Here is a 6,199-nt window from a genome sequence, read left to right on the forward strand (position 1 = left end):
ATAATTATATTCTTAAATCCTTTTGGGCACTGATTTGTCACATGTTAAACTGAAAATATACAAATCATCCTATATATTAAGTTTTCACAGTTTGGTCGATTTGCTTGAAGACTTAAATAATAATTATGTTCATAAGCCCAAAGACATTTTTGTTCTTAACTTAAAACACTAAACAATATCTACAAATTACTGTATCCATGAAAACACACTTCCACAAAGCAACAATCAACACCATTTCCTCTGTCTGTACCAAAGGAAAAAGAATATGAACATTCTGCAATCACACAGAAATGAACATACATGAATGAAAAAAATAAAATATAAAAGCAACACTCACAGAAAAGGAGCAGGATCCCCAGCCAGCCCAGGATGAGTATGTAACACCGCAAGACCTTGAACTTCTTGTGCCACCTCATCCTGCAGCAAGACACCCACAGACAGCGACCCAAACCCAGAACTAGCCTCGTTGTGACCTTGTTTGTGTGACCGTCCTGGATTAACTGGGATACAGATAAAAGGAAATAAAAAATAAATATTTGGTATGTACAGGACTTGTAATACAGGTATGAGGTACATTATATTGGTTTATATAAAAAAGGAGAGAATATAATAAGAATAGGGTTAACAGGGGAATAGGGGGAGTGGGAAAGGAAAAGGAGAGTATGAGAGTAAGAGTAAGAGAGAGAGAGAGAGAGAGAGAGAGAGAGAGAGAGAGAGAGAGAGAGAGAGAGAGAGAGAGAGAGAGAGAGAGAGATTAAGAGTGGTTTCTGGTCACAGTACCAATAATAATTAGTATGAAATATATCCTGGAACATAATAAATACCATTGCTCAGAAACTGACAGCAATATACAACATACAACATAAAGATTAGTGGTCAGAATCCAACCTGCCAGTATACCCGAGTCCTGAGTTCATTAAGTCTACACTTCTCTTAACTTACCCAGATTGTCTCCTGATACTGAAATATTATTTAGTGAGAGACAGCATGAAGTCTCAGACTAATTGCTATATGTATCTGTATGACATAAAATTACCTACAAGAAAAATAACTCCTATTATGTCACATAATTAATACTTTCATACAGCTATCACTTGTAAAGGTAGATGTGGCCAACCAATGACTTACAGGTAAGGTTTCTGCCAAACCCTGGGTAGACCTAAGTCTTGTAGAATGTAAAAGTCTGCTGGACGTCCACCAATATAAAGCCCCTTTTTTTTTTATTAATGAAAATTTTTTTGTTAAAGTATAGGACAATGAGTACTATATTTTAGAAATGATATATTCTCATTATATTTGGTGTAATTAACTACATGAAAAAAAAAAAAAAGAGTGGACTCAAATTGTTTGTCTATAGTTACCAACTAAATATCATATGGTGACTAAATTTTTGCAAGTGGATCATGATGTTTATTGGGTCAAAGTATACACACCGACTTGGAAAATAAAGCAATCAGTAGATATGAAAGAACATTGTTTGGTTTATAAGGCAATCTTTGTGGTAGTTTACTTAAACATTTAGAATGGGGTTTATTTCTTTGTTTCTTGATTTCTTTGTATTCTCAAAAGACTATAATACTTGCTTATCATGTTATTTCTAACAAAGTCATTTTATGTTAGACTACGCTACCGTCTACTATTCACTCGGAATGGAATTCTGGTTCTTACAGCATTTTTTTATACTACTGAGAAAGAGTAATACCAGTACTAACTTACGTACCACCTGTAATTAAGGAAATTATAAACCAGTCTAAATCCTATCTTCCAAGACTATACAAGATGGGGGTTTCTTGTACTTTGTTGGAGTGCCAAAGATACAGAGGCCAGAGTAATCACTTGGCACGGCACCATCACGAGGTTGAACTTAAAACTGTAAGCATTTAATCATAAATCACAGAAACTTTGAAGAGAATTTTTAAAAGACCTGCAAGAAAAAAAAAGTGCATTTTGAGAGCCATTCCTGCTTTCCTGCAAATATTTACCCACAATATCAACTTTTCTCCCAAGAATAATATAAGAAAGTATCATGATTAAAAACAAAATACATATCTAGAGATTATACAGCCTGCTATTATTAGTTTGTTACTCGAGTTACAAACTAAGCAAATACCACACCTTTATACACATTTACATATCGTAATAGCAATATTTACTTAATTAGGTCATTAGATGCAATTCCTTTCTCGAAAGCAATAAATACCCACCTATTAAGTTCACTCATCTCCCATTAATTCACTCAATGACACACAGCACCTTTATCAGACTAGGGTAATTATGGACTTTAAGAATTCGGAGAAAGGGGTAATATAAGGAAAGAGGGAGAGGGGGAATGCGATAAATGAGAAACTTACAATAATCACATCAGAATAAGTAGGGTTTTAACCGTAGGGTCGATGTTGACACTAAAACATTTATATACATGGACCCTTTGATAACATTATTAGTTATCATATATATTACAAGATTAACATGTGCTCCAATTTTCGTTCATTTTATGAAAATTATATTTTTTTCGAACAGATAATCTAAGTACATTACTTGTTAGAGGGGGGGGGGAGGTTACGTTATACAAATCATCCCTATTTGAATCTGAAATTTACAGTTTTGATATTAGATTAAATTGATATTGATATTTGATCAAATAAGATTATGTATAATGTAAAAAAAATACACAAATAACATATTAGCACATAGGTTACAGCGAATCAAATTAAGGGTATCCATTTTCCTGGATATAATGTGTATTGGGGAAGCCCTGTGATTGATATAGGTTGCCGAAAACAAAATATATGACTGGTTTAAATGATGTTAGTGGCTCTTGTGTGCACACAGATAATTCTACGATAGGACTGAGAGAACCACTAGGTATCTTTATCGATTCTCAAATTGATTTTGTATAATCATTATTTTTTCTTATACATTAACTTTCCCTGAGCACACATAAACGCGCGCGCGCGCACACACAACACACACACACACACACACACACACACACACACACACACACACACACACACACACACACACACACACACACACACACACACACACACACCACACACACACACACACACACACACACACACACACACACACACACACACACGTACATACACACACACACACACAGCACACACACACACACACACACACAATATATATATAATAATATATATAATATATATATATATATATATATATATAATATATAATATATATATATATATATATATATATAATATAATTAATAATAGTATATAGTAAAATATAAATACATCATTAAAGGTCGATGTAAAAAAAATCATTATTCACATTACCTCAGAGAACTCCGCATACAAAGTCTACTGTGTATAACCCCGTAAAATCGATCATTTTCCTACATTCTTTCATTTACATTACTATAACACATTCAAGTTTAGTAACGTGAATTCTTGGCTAACGCACTCTTGGTTGCAATAACAGATGCAACTCCCCTTGGCAAATCTTCAGCGTACTGCAGTGCCAATGCCTCTGCCTTGGACCTGGGACGCTAGGTTGTTCAGTCAATTTCATATCTTGAGTCGCATCTGTGTATGAGACAGAGAGAGGGAGAGAGGGAGAGATGGAGAGGGAAGGAAGGAGGGGAAGAGGGAGGGAGAGGGAGGGAGGAAAGGAGGGAGAGGGAGTGAGGTAAGGAGGGAGGAAAGGAGGGAGAGGGATGGAGGAAAGGAGGGAGAAGGAGGGAGGAAAGGAGGGAGAGGGAGGGAGGAAAGGAGGGAGAGGGAGAGAGGAAAGGAGGGAGGTAAGGAGGGAGAGGGAGGGAGGAAAGGAGGGAGAGGGAGGAAGGAAGGGAGGGGTGGAGGGAGGGAGAGATAGAGAGGGAAGAAGGGAGGAAGGAAAAGAGGGAGAGGGAGGGGTGTAGGGAAACAAAAGGAAAATGGTTGTTCACTGAATTTCATCTTGGTTTCTATCTTTATGGGAAAGAGAGAGGGAAAGAGAGATGGAGAGGGAAGGAGGGAAGGGGAGAAGGAGGGAGAGGGAGGGAGAAAGGGACGGAAGGAGGGGTGGAATGAAAAAGAAAAAGGGAGGGAGGGAGATGGAGGGAAGGAGGAGGAGAGAGGAAGAGAAAGAGGGAGGAAAAGAGAGATGGACGGAGAGAAGGGGGAGAAAGAAAGAGGGATAGAGAGAAAAGAGAGAGAGAGAGAGAGAGAGAGAAAGAGAGGGAGAGAAAGAGAGAGAGAGAGAAAGAGAGAGAGAGAGAGAGAGAGAGAGAGAGAGAGAGAGAGAGAGAGAGAGAGAGAGGAGAGAAGAGAGAAGAGAGGAGGGAGGAAAGGGAAGAGAGAGGAGAGAGAGAGAAGAGAGAGAGAGAGAGAGAGAGGGGGAGAAAGGGGGAGAATGAGAATGAGAAATTACGTAACCAAATAAATGCGCATGTTTAACCCAATCGAGCTTACTGACCGTATTGCATGCAAGTTTAGTCTTGCTTCACCTATTCCTCGATTTGGAGTGTTTTTTGTTTTCCTTTTTTGTTACACATTTTACGTTACAGACTGCCGCTCCCATAAACTAACCAGTTTTCATGCTAACGTGAAATGTAGAAAAAAAAAAAAAAATCTTGTTAATAGTTTACAGTCGGCATAAGTCTCAAGCATTACGAAGTCTGTAACTTTTAAGTATCAACATTCAGAAAGCGGTTATATTTAACAACCAGTCATATTCAACAAGCAGTCTTTTGGATGATATAGGCCGCTGATTCTCTCACACAGCAAGCAGATTTATCACGCGCTGTCTAATGTAAATCTCGGGATGAAGAATGTGCAAAGATATATATATATATATATATATATATATATATATATATATATATATATATATATATATATATTTTTTTTTTTTTTTTTTTTTTTTTTTTTTTTTTTTTTTTTTTTTTTTTTGACCTGACGATTCTCCGATACGGTCGCCACTGTCACAATATTCGAATCGCTCGTTTTTTTTCTTGATATATATATATATATATATATATATATATATATATATATATATATATATATATATAATACATATATATATAATCATATATATAATATATATATATATATATATATATATATATATATATATATATATACACACAAATATACATACACACACACACACACACACACACACACACCACACACACACACACACACACACACACACACACACACACACACACACACACACACACACACACACACACACACACACACACTCGTACACACATAAAAACATATGCATTCACACACACACAAACAAACACACACATACAAGTCTGCATACACGTACTTGTGTATAAATTGCCATATACGCACAACCCTACAGGTAATGCAAACAATGACTCGCGTTGAGGAGTGAGTCATGTTGCTGGACTCGGTGAACCCAGCCAAGCAACAGTTGATTCTCGTGAATTTTGTTTGCTTTTACGCCATGCAATGTGCATATGTGTGTGTATATATATTTCTGACTATAGGCTGGGTCGTTTGATATGTTATTCGTAAGCCGTGTTTCTTAACTGCGGGCGTCAAGAGGTATACGAATGCTGATTAGATTGATTGTGAATATTAGGGTTTTTTGTAAGTTGTTTTGCAATATCTTAGATATACTGAGATATCCGTAATGTTCTTCACTTTTTATATCAGTAACAAGATTATTTTTGCATAGATTTCCGGGGGAAAATATCGAAAATCAACAGTATTAGACTCCAGGAAAAAGTATATTTCTTCTTTAGAAAAATCATATCGGGGAAACAGTTCTTTTTTTTTTTTAATCGAAGGAAAATCTCGGGAAACTACGGACACCATCGCGTAATTTCGAACATTCTAGAAAATCCTCCTCCCCTTCATTTGCTATTTTGCATATTTATTTACGGCTCGTTCCCGAACCTTCTTGGTGAAACACGTAAAAAAAAAAAAAAAAAATTAAGAGTTCGTGTGCATTTTAAATCCATCCAGATCATTTTAGCAGAACGGGAATCGAATCTTATGTTATTGGTGGGTGTTTTTTTTTCATAAGGAGATCCGATTCCCTAAAGGAGAATAAAGGTGTTTTGTAACGCGCTCGATCCCCTTGGCTGATCCCGATTGGCCATCCGGTATATAATGTTATTGTTGCAAATCGCTGCTCGTTTCCAAGCCAAGACCCGCCTCGCTTTTTAAATCTCTCGCAAATTCGCCACTCC

The sequence above is a fragment of the Penaeus monodon genome, chromosome 16, assembly GCF_015228065.2.
Source record: "Penaeus monodon isolate SGIC_2016 chromosome 16, NSTDA_Pmon_1, whole genome shotgun sequence".
Lineage (NCBI taxonomy): Eukaryota > Metazoa > Arthropoda > Malacostraca > Decapoda > Penaeidae > Penaeus > Penaeus monodon.